General features: G+C 56.0%; 1 protein-coding gene across 5 annotated transcripts in view; it reads left to right on the top strand.

The window, feature by feature from the left end:
* LOC101316201 (cytochrome P450 11B1, mitochondrial) overlaps nt 1-19,023 on the top strand; it is a 43,226-nt gene that overhangs the window by 11,742 nt on the left and 12,461 nt on the right. The window lies entirely within an intron of this gene.

Raw genomic sequence — 19,023 nt, 5'->3', positions numbered from 1 at the left:
CTGCGTCCCCCACTCCGGGCTTGTGAGCTAGGCTCAGGGGCCAGGCTCTGCAGCACCCCAGGCCTTGCTCCTGCTTCTCCCTGGCGGGAATGGAAGAGCCTCGTAGCCTGCGGGAGCTGGGGGTGCCAAGGCCTGCCCGTGGGCAGGGGCTGCCAGGCAGAGCGCCCTTCCTGTACGTGTCACCGTCTGCTGGTTCCCTTCTCTTCGTGCAGAGTCCTCTCAGCGCCTGATGGGTCCCTGCGGATTCACACTTCTTACTTTCACAGCACATTTCCTGTTGGAGCTGTTTTTTGCACCTAACCTTTTCTTGCAGCCTTTCTGGGTGGCATCTGCTGGTGGCATCTGCGGTGACAGTGGGGGAGGGCCCCAGGAGAAGTGGCCTCTTAACTGTACAAGGGAGAGGGACTGAGGTAGGATGGCGGGTGGCCAGGATGGAGCAGGGTGGGAAGAGGAATCCTGTAACAGGAGACCAGTCCCATGGGCAAGGTAGGGGTACACTAGGCACCATGTGATTGTGCATTGATACGAGTGATTGTGTGATTGTCTGCTGAGTGGGTTTGTGTGTTCAGAGTTCTGGGTCGGGTCACCTTCTCCTGTGGTCTTCTCTGATGACCAGATGACAGGAGAGTGGGATAGATCAACTTGGACAGTCTTTGGGGGCTTTTTCCTTGGAGGCTGAAGGTGGGAGTCTGTGTGTCATGAGATGTCCCAGCTGAGGAGTGATGACATCCTCAGGGTTACACAGCCCTGGGGCCCAGGGACATGCAGTAGGGTGTGGCCTTTGGTTAGCCCCCTTCTGGGTGTCACCTCTGGGGAGCAGGAACTGCCTCACCTCCGCCCCCTCCCCCTCAACAGTTCAATAATCTGAAAACTGTGGCCAGGAGGACGGCTGGTTCCCCTGAGCCTGTTGCTTGCTCTTAGCATACAGTCAGTCAGATTTGTCTGATGGGGGTGAGGGTGGGGTGTGTGTTGGGGGCGTGGCCAGATTAGCCTGCTGCACTCAGAAGGCCACGGCCTTGAACACATGGCAGCCCTGGGAGGTGTGACTTCCTGGTCTATATCCATGAGCTTGACATAGCCAGGCTCATCAGCCAGAGGCGTTTCCTGGGACCAAAGTGATGCCGGGGGGCTTTCCTAAAAGGCCCACCCACCCTTGGGGGGCCCACTCAGTCTCCCTCCTTCAACCTTGGGCTCTGGGAACTTGCCTCTCACCACTGGACACCTGCAGGAATGGCCAGGTGTGTGTCTCCCCACTTTCAGGTCTAGTCATTCTGCAGATACCTCTGCCTCTGTCTCTGCTTCCCTTCCTTCTGGCCTGCCTCACCCCCCCAGAGCTGCCCACGCCCCCTGTGACCCTGCTCCTTTCCACACAGACCTTAAAATCTGACCTTGTGCTGCCAGTCCCACGTGTCACAAATCCCAGGAGGCCCAAATGCCCGGGCAGCCCCCTGCAGTGCACTCGGGGCTTGTGATGGGATGGGGCAGTTCAGGGGAAGCGTGGTGGGCAGGGGAGCAGACACACGGTGAGTCCAATGAGATATCTCTAACTAAGCCTCCCTATGCTGGGGAAGCAGGTCCGAACTTGCCAGGTGTGTCACCTCTGCCACCTGGGCCTCGCATACACGTCCTTCTAGGGCAAACGTGACGCAGAACCGCCAGCAGGGGAAATTCGGTTACCTGGATCTCTCTGGCTGGGTGGCGCGTGAGGACAGTGGCCATCCACAGTGTGCCTGGGGCGGGAGCCGCTCGTCTTGTCATGGCCCAGAGTTCCGTAGCCGCCGTGAGGTGGGTGCCTTTGGGTCACTCTGGACCTCTCCTCTTGGAAGCACCTCAGACACGTGGCAGTGGGTGGGGCTTCTGGGCGAGCTTGGCTCAGAGCTGCAACGTTCTCTCTAGCTCCCCTGGGCACGGAATCGCCCACCTCATAGGGTCTCAGGGGACCTGGCAGGCAATGACCTGGAGGGGCACAGGCACTCTGGGGCCCCGGGGGTGGACAGGAAGACGTGCTGGACACTTTGGCCAGGACCGGGGCATCCTGGCCAGCCACCTTGCTCCCTGCTCCATTTTACTGATTTTCCCTGCCTTGAGGTTGGGATTAGGTTTATACGGCCCCTCAGTATCCAGTGTTTTTAGTCTTTTAAAAAATACATATTTATTTATTTATTTGGCTGCGCCAGGTCTTAGTTGCGGCACATAGGACATTGCAGCATGCGGGATCTTTAGCTGTGGCATGTGGGGCCTAGTTCCCTGACCAGGGATTGAACCTGGGCCCCCTGCATTGGGAGCACAGAGTCTTAGCCACTGGGCCACCAGGGAAATCCCCAGCGCTTTTATTTATTTATTTATTTATTTATTTTTTGCGGTACGCGGGCCTCTCACTGTTGTGGCCTCTCCCGTCGCGGAGCACAGGCTCCGGATGCGCAGGCTCAGCGGCCATGGCTCACGGGCCCAGCCGCTCCGTGGCACGTGGGATCCTCCCGGACCGGGGCACGAACCCGTGTCCCGTGCATTGGCAGGTGGACTTTCAACCACTGCGCCACCAGGGAAGCCCCCCAGCGCTTCTAGTCTTTTCTTATCTGGGCCAGTTCCTGTCCGAGTATCTGCCCTCTAAGGCCTTCTTGTCCCCAAGCGTGACCTTTTACAGACAGAGTGTAATTTTCTCAGAATGTCCAGAAGGTGGCCAGCCCCCGTGATCTGTCCTGATTTCTGGATTCTAACAGTCCATGGTTCTGACCAGGAGGAATTCTACCTAAAGTTGCCTGCACCCGTGTGTCTGGCTTTCTGGTGTGGTCATAACAGCGTTGGCTGGGACTTCGCCCCACGCACACCCAGGGCGGGGCTGGGCAGGTTGGGAAGGCCACAGGCTCCATCCCCACTCTCAGAGGGCGTGGTTGGAGTGAGGCCCCTGCAGTGGAGGCACATGGACCCCCCCCCCAAGTTCTGCCGCCCCTCCCAGCACTTCCCCGGTCTCTGGTGAGAAATGGAATATTTCCTGCCATATCAGTAAACAAAGGATGTCACAGTCATCAGCGATTGCAGCCCTCCCACAGGAGGCGGTGAGCCCTGAGGAAACTCAGGATGTGAAAACACAGGATACGGGCCCCCGAGAGCTGTGGTGCATAAAGCAGTGATTTCAGTGAGCCCAGGCTCTCGCATCTTCTCATACATAGAAAAGCGCTACATTCCTTAACTTGGGTTATCTGGTTTTCTTTAATTAACAGTAATCTTTTGACATTCAAACTACCTGCCCTGTGTTGCGAAACTTCTACATAACCTGGCTGCCCCCTGGCCTCCTCAGAGCAGTTCTCTCGGGGTTACTTGAGGTGCTGCCTCCCAGGCTTGAAGTCCTAAAACGTCCCGCCGAGTAAAACATAACTCAACTTTTAGGTTGTGACAAATGTTTTAAGTCCTCACTGGGGTCACTCTGTACACCCTCCATGTTGCCCTGCTCCCTCTTCTAAGGCTGCCTGGAAGCTCTGAGCTTGCCAAGTTCTTTGAGCTTTTTGCAAACTGCCGATTTCCAGGGCTGCTTGCTTTTCCGATCCAGTTTGCCTCACAGCTTCTTGGGCAGCCCCTGTCCTGAGCACTGCCCAATGGGTAGAGGTGGATGCAGCCTTGGCCAAGTGTCCTTCTGCATGGCCCCTCACTGGCCTGCTTGCTCCCAGGTCCGCATGCTAGCCAGGCTGGGCCAGGAAACCAGGGAATGACCCCTTTGGCCCATCAATCCTTATCCCCCCTTTAGAAGTCACTAGGCCTCCCTCCTGCGCGCCCCTCCCTTCTCCCGGCTGTCCTAAAGGAGGTCGGGGCAGCCCTTGGGCCTGGAGTGCCCTCTGGTGCCAGGTGCTGGTGCCCCAGAGCCCTGCAAGGTTGGCAAGTGAGCCAGGAAGCGAAGAGGCCCAGGTCTTCCAGCACGAGACTGAGTAGCAACTGTGCTGGTGACCCAGCCCTCCACCCTCAGTCACACTTATCCCTCAAGGCTTTGTTCCAGCTGCCCCTTTAGTCCTGGGAGATATCAGACAGGTACAGGGCTCAGATGGGGGAAGCCTTCCACCTTGGTATGTGCCATGGGGTGGTGACACTCCCTCTAAAGAGAGGGAGCCTGGTGGGGGAGGGGAGCCCAGCAGGGCAGAGGCGTAAGGTGGCAGGTCCCCCCACCCCCCGGGATGTGTGTAAAATGTATCCGGGCTGTACTCCTAACTCATGATTCCTGGGGAACGTTCTCCTGGCAGAGACTACTGAGGTTTGGGTGACGCACACTTTGAATTATGGGGGGCACATTTGCTGCTGGATGGCCCCTAGTCCTGTCCTGGGTCTGCATCAGGCGTCACCGGGCGAGGCGGCGGTGTCCAAGCAGGGAGCCAGAAGCCACCGCCCTCGCGTCTGCAGAGGATGGGGGCTGACGGCGCCAAGGGGGAGCGGCGGCTGGGGTGCAGATGGGGCAATCGCCGCTCTCGGGCATTTTGGTTTCATCCTGCGAAGGGAGGGACATCCACCCGCGCCGGGTGTCAGCTGCTGTCTGCCTTTGCACGGTGCTCAGGCTCGGCCTACGGTGGCGGCAGGGCCCAGGGCGGGGCCTCGGGAGGCGGAACGTGCGTGTTCCTGTCCCTGGTGCTCGCCGGGGCCGGGCTGGCACGCGGCAGAACGCAAGGGTCAGGGCGCCGCCCGCTTTCCCAGTCGGTTCCACTGGCGTCATGCACCCCACCTCGCTCCCTCAGTCCCCAGTTTTGGCTCCCCCGCCCCTCTCCAGCCAGTGCCCAGTCCCCTGTTCCCGCCCCCCGTCCGCAGTCTCCTCCCCCCGCCCCTCTCCATCCAGTCCCCAGTCCCCGCCCCTCGCGCTCCCCTCTCCCCTCGTTCGCCCTCTGGTGACCGGAGCGTGCAGTGCACCCTGCACAGGCTTCAAGGCCGCGGCCGGTTTCCCACGAAGCTGTTCGCTGTTCTCTGTTCTCCGTTCTCCCGGACACGGTGGGTTCACTCACACGGTCCCGGGGACAGGCCGGCTTCATCCTTTCCCTGCCGCTGCTTTTATCTCAGAGGCCTCCAGGCGGCTACTGCCCTGGGCCCTGGTCAGGTGCCCCTGTAGTTCTCCCCAGCTTGAGTCTCGGGATTTCACTCTCACAAGCATCTCTGCTTCAAGCTCCACAAGGTGTCCTGGGAGTGGGGAAGAGCCCCTCCGTGGGGACACTCTGATGTCCTGCCGAGGAGTGGGCTCCGGATGTCCAGGGGGGCGCTGGCACCAGGACCCTGCGGGCCCTCCCCGCAGCTCTGCCTGGCGGGCAGCGTGGGCCGGCTCTGAGCTCTTCCAACAGAGCAGACGGAAGGCCGGGCCTGGCCCCTGTGCCGCCTGAGGGGCAGCAATCAGCCATCTGTGGCCACTGGGAGCCCTGATGGCCGGAGGCTGGACGTGTCTCTCACACCCACCGTTGCTTCCCCAGCGTCACTCCCGACTCGGACTTCAGCGCAGTTCTCACGAGCCTCAGCCTGGCCAGCGGGTTGCCCATCAGAGGCTCCCTTTGGGCTGAGGCAGCGCGGCTCAAGTGCCCGTCCATGCCCTGTCGCTGTCCTAACTGGCTCCTTACTGGCTCCTCGGGGGGATGGGATGTGCTCTCTGTTCTTCTCGTCTCTTGCTGCTGTCATGAGACCTTTTGCACACCAGCTTGTTTGCAAAATTTCTATTAGGAAATGCAGAAAAGCCGGCCCTCAGCACCCCCGGGAAGGAGGTGGTCAGCGGGTCGTCCTCAGCCCCGGGCCCTGGGCGATAAGCTGAGCTGGAGTGTGCCCCTCCCTGGGGCTGCCCGCGTCCCAAGAAGCACAAACCCACCTCCTCTCTGCTCCGCCCACCCCCTTTGCCCCGGGTCAAGGGCCCGCCCCTGTCTCCCTACATCCGCCTCACTACCCCAGTGTCCATGACTCCTCCATGCAGGGGAGGGGAGATGAGGGGCGGGGAGGGGGGTGTCAGTTTGGGTGCTCTGAGAAGCAGACCCCCAGGGATAGAGAGAAGGGCAGGCTCTGGATGGAAGCCTGTGAAGGGCAAGGGAGGAGAGGCAGGGTCAGATGGGAGAACCTTCAGGACGTTGCGGGCCAGCCCTGTGGAAGGAGGGAGGGGAGAAGGCAGGGATGGAGGGGGGCCCCCGCCAGGAGATGGGGGCCCCTGGAAGAGCAGGTGGGTGTTGGCGGGGCCCCCGCTCAGCGCTGCCAGGAAGGCCTGGGCTCCTGGAAGCGCTCCTCACACAGGCTCTCTCTAGAAGGGACTTCCCTGGATACCAGGGAAGGGAAGGGGGAGGGAAAGGTTTGAAAACAGGCTTTGTCCTGACAACATTTACACTACTGTATGTCTCACGGCTTTAGGGTCTGGCAAGAGAAGGGAGCGTTCACAGTTCCTGGCCCCCCAGAGCCAGGCCTCAGCCTGTGTCCCCAGAGAGAATTCTCCCTGGGCCCTGGGTGGGACTCAGGCTATGGGTGAGGACCAGCCTTGGTCAAGCACAGGGCATGTGGCTGGCGCCCAGCCACAGTCCTCCTCCTACCTGGGGTGGTCCCAAGCCCCTCCCACCCCTCCAGGAGGCTCAGCCTGAGCGAGCACACACTTAAACGGTTGGGTTTTTTTAAAATACATTTATTTATTTAATTTATTTTTGGCTGCGTTGGGTCTTCATTGCTGCGTGCGGGCTTTCTCTAATTGTGGCGAGCGGGGGCTACTCTTCGTCCCGGTGCGCGGGCTTCTCACTGCGGTGGCTTCTCTTCTTGCGGAGCACGGGGGGCTTTAGGTGCGTGGGCTTCAGTAGTTGTGGCTCGCGGGCTTAGTTGCTCCGCAGCATGTGGGATCTTCCCGGACCAGGGCTCGAACCCATGTCCCCTGCATTGGCAGGCGGATTCTTAACCACTGCGCCACCAGGGAAGCCCCTCTTACATGTTTTTGACCAACATCTGCCATGAGAAATATATTTCACAGTATGACCAACACATATAAATTCTTGCTGTGTGGAGGCACTAGGTATCTTTGATTCTGTCCATTTCTACCTTAGGGACAAAGCCCCTAGTTCATGACATTTATTTTTCAGATGGCTTATTAGAACTCTCTATAGGAAACAGAGTTACTTATGTAATGAAAGCATTGAGTTGGAGAAAGAAATGGAATGTAAAATGGAAATGAACTTGATTTGAGCCATATTAGACGGGAGCTTGGCCACCCTTTACCGATAGGCAGTGAGCAAAAGGGCAAACACAGACGCCGGCAGAGTCATCATTCATCCTGCACGTGAGGGGCACACATTAAAAGCAAGGCAAAAAGTTATTCTCCCTGGAGCAAGAAAGGAAGGAAGTTTCCTGCCTCTCCCTTCTTGGAGCAATCACTTTTGAAAACTGGTCGTGATGAATTCTCTCTCTTGAGAACTGAGCTAACTTGAGATGGAGTTAAATCCTTTTAAAAGGTGCATTTGGGATGAGCCACGTGTCAGTGCTGCAGTCTCCCGAGGACCAGTCGTGGTAGGTAGATCTGGAGAACTGGGGTGCAGCAGAGGAGCTGTCCGCCTTTGTCATCTCTCAGCTTAGCGGACTGCCTGCGATGTGCATGGCGCTGTTTAATGCTGACTCAGTAACACAATTCACTGCAGAGGTTTTCTGGGTTAGCAGGAGATTTGTTTCTAATTCTACTTCCCAACGCGCCTGTTATCACCAGCATAGTTAGGGCACTAACTTCAGTTCCTGGGGGTCCTGGTCCTTCAGGACCACCTCTGCGCGCCCAGCTCCCTCCCCTGCAGGCCCTGTCCTGGCTGAGCTTGGCAGCCCCGTTCTGGGGGAGACTGCGCAGTCACACTGGAGTCCCTGGTGCCCCTCCCTTCCCCAGTAGATGGAGGGTCCTGGGTGAGTGCTGTCTGGCTCGCAGTGGTTCTTCACCAGCTGGCCATCACTCTCTAAGGGAGGGGAGGCTGTGCACGGGTCAGCAGAGGCCAGGCCGTGTGGCCCTGAGAGCCGACTTCTGCAATGTCTCTGGGAACTGGCTCTCCCCTCATGGCACAGGATTCACCTCTTCCTCACTCAGAATCCCCCACTGCAGGAGTGGCCAGGGAAGTGGGGTGGAGGGATCTGCCCCAGACCCTCTTGTCCTGGGTGGGCAGGGGCGGCCCCTCCCCCACTGGGTCCCCAGCCCCCTGGCTTGCTTCCTTGGGGCCAAAGGAGCCACCCACCCGTCTTGGTGCCCCTCGCCTCTCCTCTGTTGCCCAGGCTGGGCCAGGCCAGAATGGGGCAACATTCTGGGGAAAAGGAAACTGGAGGGCTGCCCTGGCCACGCTCTGGTGGGAGGCCCAGCCCTGCCTCTCCACTGAGCACACAGAGTGCACACATGCCAACACCAGCCCTGTGCGCACGACACCAACACCAAACGCAGAACACACGTGCAGGGACTTCCCTAGTGGTCCAGTGGATAAGACTCCGCGCTCTCAATGCAGGGGGCCCAGGTTCGATCGCTGGTTGGGGAACTAGATCCCGCATGCATGCCGCAACTAAGAAGCCCGTGTGCTGCAACGAAGATCCCGCGTGCTGCAACTAAGACCCGGCACAGCCAAAATAAATAGTAAATAAATAAATAAACAAATAAATGTTAAAAGAATTTAATTTAGAACACACGTGCACAGCGCACACATGCACACATAGGCACACGCACACTGCTCCCTCTGGTACCCTGCATTCCGGGACGCTTCCCTCCGAGGGTGACCAGCGTCTGGGCCATGGAGGGAAGTGAGGTACCTGCCCCCCAACAGAAGAGCCAGAGGAGAGGGCCGGGGGCTCTTGTTCCTGGTTGGGCAGCAGGGCCAGTGGGACAGACAGACTCGAGTCAGCCAGCTTTCCCAAGGTGGCCACTGTGCAGGTCTGTGCCCATGGGCCTTGCAGATTCGATGTTCCCAGGAGGTGCTCTGGGGGGTGGGGGGTGAAGGGCTGGGACCTGGGACCTCAGTGTGTGTGGTGCCTGGAGGGTGTTTCTAGTTCACCGACTGGTGGGCAAACCTGTGAGCGTCAGCTGTCAAAAACAGGGATGGCTATGATTAACTAGGGCGTCTTAGAATGAGGTGAAGTGAAAGCCCTGGAATGTAAGCCATGGGCGTTGGGAGGCCGGGAGTGGCCGGGGCCTCTAGGGGCGGTGTCGGGGTGAGAAGACCAGGGGACAGGGTGGAGGTGCGGTGCAGGACTGGGCTGTGGACCCAAGGGAAGGACTGATGGACGGCGGGGGACTCCAAAAGGGCCTGAGGGTCTGGCACTGGTGCTGAGTTCCTGTTTTTGATGGCAGTGCCGTGGTTATATAAGAAGTTAACATTTGGGGAAGATGAGGGAAGCAATTCTAGAAACGCTGCATTATTTTTGAAACATCTTTGTACGTGTGAGCTGATTTAAAAATGAAAAGTTAAAAATGTTTTAAAAGCAGCATGGAGTGGGCTTGGCGGGAGCTGAGTGATTTTGGGGGTTCTCGTAGGAGGCTGGTGGGGGGGCCCCGGCCTGCATCTCAGAGGAGGGGAGATGAACTGTGTTGGGACTTGGGTAGGGGCGTCACAGAGGAAACATTTCAGGTGGATCAAAGCTCAGACTGCAAGTGGAAAACTTAGAGGTCTTTAGAAGAAACGTAAGACCACCTCTTCATGTATTAACAGAAAACGTTTTTAAGTAATCCACCAATGCGTTCAAGAATACGAGCGGTGAAAAAAGTTTGCCTGTTATCATGATGCTGCAATCAGAAAGAAAAGAAAAGAGGTGGCAGGCTGAAAGAAGATGCTTGCAATAATTAGTAGCCACTCATCACAATGGAAGATTAAAAAGCCCAAGAAATTGCATGGCGGAGGAATCCAGGCAGATGGTTGTGCCTCAGGCCTCTGCAGGAGGACGGGGCCTGGCTCCCGCCCCTCGGGACACGTGGGCCCCTTGCGTCCTGCAGGGAGCGCTCAGGCCTCCCGCAAAGGGGCTTATACTCCCCTTGTGTGGTGAGACTGCTGGAGGCCATGGTGCCCGAGGCCTGGTCCCAGCACAGTGAATCAGCCTCCAGCTGCCATCTTCACTCCAGGCAGAGTGGTGGCTAGGAGGGAGTGTTGGTTCCTGTACTAGGAAAGCAAAGGTCATGGAATATCCCAGGAGACCAATGCCAGCAGTGAGTCCAGATAGGACAGAGGTGCATGCGTGCGTGTGTGTGTGTGCAGGTGTATGTGTGAATCTCTGCGTGTGTGTGTATATGTGCGTGTGCCTGTGTATGGGCATCTGGTGTACGTGTGTTACCAAACTCAGGTCCGGCTGCTCACTGCTCGAAAATCATTACCTGGTCGTGGGTTACTTATTCTTCATTTCTACTTCGATCTGCAGAAAGAACCAGCAGTTTAGCAAGGTATTGTGTGATCAAAACATTTGAAAAGTGTGCTTGTGCGAGAGATGAGTAGAGAATGGGGGACCCCGGTTTCAGGTCAGTGATAAGACAAAAGGGACCTCCTGCAGAGAGCTCTTTCCTGCCCAAAGCTACTTACACTTGCGTGTGTGTGTGTGTGTGTGTGTGTGTGTGTGTGTGTGTGTGTGTGTCTGTAGGGGAAGAAGTGCTCTGAAGCCCCTTCCCAGGAGAGAACTTCTCTCCTGGATGGCCCCACCCTGGGGCCCCTTCTGCTCTGGTGGGCAGAGTTTTGTACGGGGGACCTGGGTCCTCAGCAGACTGTGCCTCTACCTCCCCAGGTGACCCACAGCAGGTGCCCAGACTCATCCCACCCCTCCTGTTAAGTACTCGCTGTCCAGAGAGGAGGTGGCTTCCAGAGGCTTCCTGGGGAGGGGTCTTATGACCTCCATCTCTCTATGCTTTACTCAATCATGCCAGTTCTGCCCCTTCCGACCTGCCCCGGCTGCACAGGGAGCAGGGAGGTGACGCTTGGTTCCTGAGCTCCTCACACCCTGCAAAACCACAGGCGTGCACAGTGCAGGTAGGGCTCCTGGGTGGGCAGCCAGCACTGCCTGCCCTGCCTGTGCCAGAAACGTGTCCGGACCAGTGGCTTCCCTCACATTACTGGTCCTAGAAACACACAGCAAAGAAGGCTGATCTGGAAAAGCTAGATGCCACACCTGTTGTCATGTTAATCTACCAAGGACACCTCTGTAACTAGCTTGCCCAACCTTCATACGTGGAGGAATGGCCCTCTGACCTGGGAAGCACATGCCTAGTTCTCATACTGGTCTGTCTAATTCTATGCAGATGAGCAATTTTGTATCTGGTGGTTAATTAGACACAAGTTTGGTGGCAGAACCCAGCTCCTCTGAGAAGTATGATTGAGAACATGGAAATATAAGTGAGAAAACCACTCACCATAGTACAGTGTCTGTGATGGACATTCTTAATCTTCAAATTACAGACCTGCTGAAACCGCTAGGTGGTGTTTTGGTGCGGGGGTGAGGGGGGCAGTGGGGGGTGGTGGTGGAGGTCCAAGGAGCTCCAGTTCTTTATGTCTCGGTGCAGAAAGAATTCAGCGAGAGGCAAAGTGGTGGACAGAAGTGCTTGTGAGGCTTACGAGCAGGCAGGCGAGCATTGTGCTGCCCTGAGGGCTCAGGGGCTTCTATTTTTCTAATCAAAGGAAAAGAGGGGAGGAGGAGAAGACCACCTTCTTCCTTGTTCTTCGAGTCTTCCAACGTCAACTCCTCTTGCATGTCGAGCAGGGGAGTTTTTGACCCTACACGGTGCATCCGGGACTTTCATGCCACCGTGGAAAAACGATTTCAGGTCTCAGTATAATGAGGGTGTTTCATTTTGAAATGTCACCTTTCCCTAAATTACTGTGTTTGTGTGTGCAGAGAGCACGTCCTAGGGGTCATTAGCTTGTTGATATCGCTGCGCAGGATGTATGACTCATGTTTCCACTATTGTTTTATTGTCTTGAGGCATGACTTGCACTTTCATTGCATGGCTTTTTTGGTAAGCAAGTTAGCTTGGTGTTGTTGTTAGGCAGGCCTGTCTGGCTTTGATGCTCTGCCTTATGAGTCAAGCAAACCCACATTGTTTCAGGATTTTCTCATTACTTTCTCGAGTGATCATTAACTGACTGCGGTCTCCCAAAGCCACCCAAAATTTCCTCTCTACTTACGATCCCCTGGTGGGATTTTCGAGCTAACTCTGATTATCCTTCTCTATCCCTATCACTGTGCTCTTTTGAATCACTGAAACAGACTCTTGGTATTTTGGAAAAACTACTTGCCCCTTTTGAAAACTATTTTAAGATCTCATCTTTGGGGTCAGGAGCATTTGCCAGACTGCTTTCTGTCCCCAGAGCAAGGGCAAATGGCGAACTCAAGGTTTCAATTCCCACAGATCGTATCATAGACGTTTACCGACGTTTTCATTAAGTATGGCTAAAATGCTGACGAAGATTTCCTCTGTAACAATTAATGAAGGATCACAAATGTGGGGGACTATATTGTATTTCCATAAACCAAAGTGCCCAGCCAACAGGCTACCCGTGACCAGAAGGTCTCCGGGCCTAACCCTCTGTGTCTGCAGACGTTGCCGTTGTCTTAGACGTGACTGATCTGGGTGGCGGGGGGGTGTCTCTGGGTCCTCATGGGGTGGGGCTCTGGCTAGGCACGGGACCCTCTGTGGCCTGGCTTTCTCACAGGTGCATTTCTCGGCAAGGGCTGTTCCTGGGGTTCTCGGGACCCACGACCTGGCCAATGGGAGAGTTTTTGGAAACATCTTTCTTAAAAGTGTCAGGGGATGACTGGAAGCTCCTTGTGGAGAAGGCGTGTCCTTCCTGGGATGTCCCTCAGGCTCCGCTGCCTCTGCTCAGGGGCCACCAGGGGCTCTCCTGGGGGCTCCTCACCTGCCACCCCCCAGGCACTCCCTACACAGATGGGTCTGCCCACATCGTCACCCCCCCAAGGCCCCTCCTCTAACACCCTTACATTCGAGGTCCCTGGTTACCCCGCAGGCCAGAGGGGACAGCCCTTGCCCGCGGTCACCCAGGGGGACAGGACCGCGAGGTCAGGAGGAGGGAGACTGGCCCACCAGGCTGGGGGTGAGGGTACCTGTGCAGGCCCGCTGGAGGCCAGCAAGGTATGCATGGGGTCTTCAGACCCCTCTTCCCGAGAAGCAGCTCCTACCCCGTACATGCCCACCCCCGGACCCCCCATCGTGTGCCTGTGTGGTGTCACCGCCCACTCGAAGCCGGCTGCCCTGCTGAGGCTGGGGAGACGCGGGAAGGCAGGGTGCTGAGGGAGAGGCTTCTGGATTTCCAGGCCGCAGAGGCCCGGCCCAGCCCCACCCCCAGGCCCATCCCAGTGGGGACAGGCCCCCTCCCCAACCCGCTCAGGTCTGGGGTTGGCCGCGCCATGTTCAGGGATGAGGTTGAGTCTCCCTTGTTTTCACCTCGGGGAGTGAAGGCGAGAGGGGTTTGGTCCACTCCCGCTCTGCTTGGCGCGGACGCGCAGGGGCGCACGGAGGAGGAAATGCTTCACGGGGAAGAGCGGGGACCCCCACCGCTGTGCAGAGCTGGCCCCTCCGGGACAGGCGCCCCTATTCCCAGTCCCCGGCCATCGGAGCTCGCCCGGCCCAGGGAACACGGGCTTGAAGCAAAGTCTCCCTTCGAGGGGGGTGTCACAGGGGACTCCACCCTCTCCCCGATGGAGCTGAAGAGCACGCAAAGCTCAGGAGGATGTGGAAAGCGTTTATTTTCGCTGTGAGTGGGACCCCGCCGGTCGGGCTGTGGCCTCCGCTCTCCTACAGGCCCCAGTCCAGCCAGCGCCCCGCGGTTTCTGCATCTGGAGTCAGTGGTTAATTGACAGCGCTTGCAGAACACGTCAGGCTTGCTGGCACAGCAGGGAGCTGGGCGCCTGGGGCTGGGTTGGCCGGGTGGGTGGGGCCCCTGCGCCGGGCCCTGCGAGGGGACGAGTCCCGGCACAGCCTGTGTTTGCTGAGCACGCGCGGGTCTGAGCGCACACGTCTGCGCAGGCGTGCTGGGCTGGGACCGCCCTGCCGCCGCCGTGGAGCCGCGATCGCGAACGATGCCCCTCCCCATCAGAGTCCTCGCCGCAGGGGTGGTCACAGCAGGACCCAGAGGAAGGTAGGGCCCAGGCTGAGCAGGAGGCCCGCGGCCAGGGCCCAGAGGCTGCGCCCCGTCGGGGCCACTCCATCACACAGGTCCTTTGCACAGCAGGTCACGCCCCACACTTCAGACTTAGGGGTTATCGTCGCGCCAGCACCGTATGGCTGTGGAAGCTATCTCGCAGGAAAGGGCACAGTCCGTGTAATACGACTCCACCTTCCCTGTGGGCACGGAAGGAGCCGTCTGGGGTGGGAGGCCCCCTCTGACCCTCCTGGGGTCGTCCCTCCTCACCCTCTCCCCAGACCCGCTGGGCTCTCCATTCCTCTGCTGGGAGGCTGTCCTGTTCCACCAGGCACCCCCCCACGCACCCCCGCCCCCTCCAGGAGGTTTCTGGGAGCTAGCCCCTCTCTCTACAGATGGGGACACTGAGGCAGGCCGGTGAGGGGCAGGGTTGTGCCCCAGGTCACACTGATGTTGGCCCCCTGCCATTCCCAGAGCCCCCCCTCAACCCATCCGCACGCTCTGGGTGCTGGGAACTCACCACTGCCCATGGCTGTGGTCAGGTCGCCCCTAGAGCAGACAGCAGGACTCCAGCTGCATTGGGTGGGCTGGCACTGGCTGAGCTTGCTGACACTGCTGATGCCGTAACAGGTGTAGCACCACAGGCTCAGGGCTGGGGCTGGGCAGGGACACAGCCCCAAGCTCAGAGGGTGGGAAGGCTGGGTTCAGACTCGCACACAACAGGACCACAGCTGTGTGGGAGCGTGGCCTCTGGACAGCTGCCTCTGGGCCCCTCTGAAAGAACTGTGGCCCCTTTTCACACTCAGATTCTGGAAGGCAGACCCCTCACATGCTCACAGGGCATTGCCACCCATGCCCTTGGGCCAGGTCCCTTGGGTGTCCTGGCACTCACAGAGCTCCGAGCACAGCAGGAGGACCGGAAGGACGCGATGGAGGCCTTTGATGACGCCTGGAAACGGCACAGCTCCGTGGGCCCCTTTGCGGTGCCCCACGTCTAGGCTCCTGCCTCGCCTCACTGGCTGACCCCCCAGCACACCTCCCTCCTGTGTCAACTCACCACTAGCTTCAGACTCCTTTCAGCAAGCCAGCATCTGGAGCCGCCTCCCTGGTGGCCCACTGTTATACCCCCCCAGAACGCTTGTGCCCCACCCATAGGAATGCGGGGCTGGGCTCACCTGCCTCCACCTGCATCCACCTGTCAGACCTCATCCAGGACCTTGAGTCCCAGACCAGCAGGATGGGTGTCACCTGGGCCCTGGTGGGAAGGAGTGATTGGCAGACATCCAACCTCTTTCTTCCTCAGAAGCACTCGCTTTGGGTAAATCCCGGGAGGAAGGAAGCTGGGCGGCTCCCCCTTCCTCAGAACTGCAAAATTGAGACCTTTCAGAATCACCCATCTCCCGGCCCCCTTCCTTCTCCGGGCCCCCAGCCCCCAGTCCCACAGGCTACCTCCAGTCCTCTGTGCATCCCCCACACGGCTGCTGGGGAGCCTCCTCCTGGGGATTCCTTGTTCTCAGCTTCCCCGGTCACTTACTGTCTCCCCAGCAAGCCCCTTCCTGGCAGCTCGGCCTGCAGAAAGTCTGCTGTTGGTGCCCGCCTGATGAAGGATTTGGACCAGAAGGATCCTGCCCTTCCTGTGGGATAAAACGGACCTGTGAGGATGCCGCCGGGGGCTGCTCCCTGCACTGTGGGGGGGCCGTGTTTGTCCACCCATCTCCTGAATTAGCTGTGCCCCCAAAGTCCTGCTGTCCCCACAGGCTCCATTTCCAGAGATCTCTCCGGGGCAGACCCTGCCTGTCCATCCTGCTGCTGTCCTATTAGAAATGTTGGATGGGCAAGGCAAAGACTTGGAAGGAAGAAGTGTATTATACTCCGGGTCCCAGAGAGGGCGCTACGGTGTGCGCGGGGGCCACAGAGGAGCATAGCCAGGGACCCCACAGAACAGGTGGGGAGCAGAGAGAGAAAGGACCTGTGGGCGGAGCCTTTCCTGGGGTCAAGGGTTAGGTTGTTCCAAAGCAAGCCGAGCAAGCAGGAAAAAGCAGGAAGCGAAGTCCTGGGCTGACCTGGTTATCGAACTCCAGCTGCTTTTGAGTGTGAGCTCAGATCACGACAGTGAGACAGGCGTTAAACGCTGGAGCAAGAACTCACGACGGAGGATATGTTTTTCCTTTTGGTTCTATTGAGGCATAATTGGACCTTCGGCACTGGGTAGGTTTAAGGTGTGCCGCATGACGATGAGACTTACACACGTCATGAAATGATGACCACAGCACATCTAGTGACATCCATCATCACACGTGGATGAAAAACAGGAATAGAAACAAAGTTTTTCCTTGTGATGAGAACTCAGGATTCACTCTCCTGACAAGTTTCATATATAACCCGCAGCAGCGTTCATTCTATTTACCATGTTGTACATTACATCCCTAGTACTTCTTTATCTTGTGACTGGAAGTTTGTACGTTTCGACCACCTCCATCCAATTCCCCCTCCCTTCACCCCGCCTCTGGTAACCAGAAACCTCTTCTCTTTTTCTATGAATTTGTATTTGAAGTATAATCGACCTATAGCACCAGGTTAGTTCCCATTATACAACGCAGTGATTTGATATTGCTATACATTTCGAAATGATCACCATAGTAAGTCTAGCTGCCATCTGTCACCATTCAAAGGAACTATATGATTACTGACTCTATTCCCCACAGTGTACATTCCGTCTCCATGACTTAGTTATTTGATGAGTGGAAGTTTGGCCCTCTTAATCTCCCTCATCTATTTCTCTCCTCCCCTCAACCTCTCCCCTCTGGCGACCACCTGTCTGTTCTCTGTATCTGTGACTCTGTTTCTGTTTAGTTATATTTGTTCATTTGTTTTGTTTTTTTAGATTCCACATACAAGTGAAATCACACAGTATTTGTCTTTGGCTTATTTCACTTAGCAAAATAGCCTCTAGGTCCATCCATTTTGTCACGAATGGCAAGATTTCATTCTTTTTTATGGCTGAGTAATACTCCATTGTGTATATACCACATCTTCTTTATCCACTCATCTATTGATGAGGGCTTAGGTTGCTTCCATAACGTGACTACTGTGATTAATGCTGCAATGAACATTGGGGATACATGTTACTTTTCTAATTACTGTTTTGCTTTTCTTTGGATAAATACCCAGGAGTGGAATCACTGGATCATGTGGTAGTTCTTTTTCTTTTTTGTCATTAAAAAAAAGTTGGAGTATAATTGCTTTACAATGTTGTGTTAGTTTCTGCTGTAGAATGAAGTGAATCAGCTATATGTATACATATATCCCCTCCCTCTTGAGCCCCCCTCCCACCCCGCATCCCCCCCCCAGGTCATCACAGAGCACTGAGCTGAGCCCCCTGTGTTATACAGCAGGTTCCCACTAGCGATCTGTTTTACACATGGTGGTGTATATATGTCAGGGCTACTCTCAATTCGTCCCATCTTCCCCTTCATATGGTAGTTCTATTTTTAGTATTTTGATGAATCTTTATACTGTTTTCATAATGGCTATAATTAACATTCTCACAAATGGTGCGTGAGGGTTCCCCTTTCTCCACACCCTCACCCGCACTTGTTATTTGTTGTCTTTTTGATAATAGCCATTGTGACAGGTGTGAGGTGATATTTCATTGTGGTTTTGATTTGCATTTCCCTGATGAGCGATGTTGAGTATCTTTTCATGTGCCTGTTGGCCATATGTATGTCTTGGGGAAAATATCTATTCAGGTTCTCTGCCCTTTTTTTTTTTTTTTTTGTGGTATGCAGGCCTCTCACTACTGTGGCCTCTCCTGTTGCGGAGCACAGGCTCTGGACACGCAGGCTCAGCGGCCATGGCTCACGGGCCCAGCCGCTCCGCGGCATGTGGGATCTTCCCGGACCGGGGCGCGAACCCATGTCCCCTGTATCGACAGGCGGACTCTCAACCACTGCGCCACCAGGGAAGCCCTGCTGACTACTTTTTACGTTATGTTTTTGAACTGTAAAATGAACTAGACCCTGAATTCTTCCAGTCTGTTTCCTCAAAATTTGGCTACATCTCTCCAAACTAAAATTTCCTATTTTTCTCCCACCCTTCTGATTTGCAGTCATTAAGAACTAAAACTGCCCTTTTTCTAAAGCCGTGCAAACTAAAGATGGACAACTTTACATAAACTTCCGAGAAATCACCACAACAGCTCACGTATAGACAATCTTTGTGCCTCTTGCCACGTGGGCCACTCAGAAAGATCACTCGAGCCATTCCAGCCGCAAACCAGGAAAAGCTGTCAAGTTGCCACTGCCTGCCCTTAAACCACGTGAAGAACACTTCAGATATACGAAGAGCTCTTCTAGACTGGCTGCCCTCAGAACTCAGACAGTGTTTATAATTTGCTCCCATCATTCACCGTTATTTTCCCTTAGTTTCCATGGCAATGCCTTATTAAATGCCTGACTTCTCCTACAATGTAGGCCTAACTTAAGACCCCACCTGCTCCACCACCTCCCAAAAGGAGACACAACTACTTAAGTGATCTCTTTTCAAGACTAAGAGCTTAATTCAATGAAATAAGGGGGTGACCTACCACCTCAGCTTTAATGTGTGAAAATTCCAGGCAGGGTTCAGGAGGGCACTGATAGGGCTCGATGCAGGCTGCCCCAAAATATGCCAACGCCACATACTGACTATACTACAAAGCTATAGTAATCAAGACAGTATGGTACTGGCACAAAAACAGAACTATAGATCAATGGAACAGGATAGAAAGCCCAGAGATAAACCCACGCACATATGGTCACCTTATCTTTGATAAAGGAGGCAGGAATGTACAGTGGAGAAAGGACAGCCTCTTCAATAAGTGGTGCTGGGAAAACTGGACAGGTACGTGTAAAAGTATGAGATTAGATCACTCCCTAACACCATACACAAAAATAAGCTCAAAATGGATTAAAGACCTAAATGT

This window comes from Tursiops truncatus, chromosome 17 (assembly GCF_011762595.2).
Source record: "Tursiops truncatus isolate mTurTru1 chromosome 17, mTurTru1.mat.Y, whole genome shotgun sequence".
In the NCBI taxonomy this organism is placed as follows: domain Eukaryota; kingdom Metazoa; phylum Chordata; class Mammalia; order Artiodactyla; family Delphinidae; genus Tursiops; species Tursiops truncatus.
Note: the sequence above shows the minus strand (reverse complement) of the source record. Positions and strands in the feature narration are given on the sequence as shown.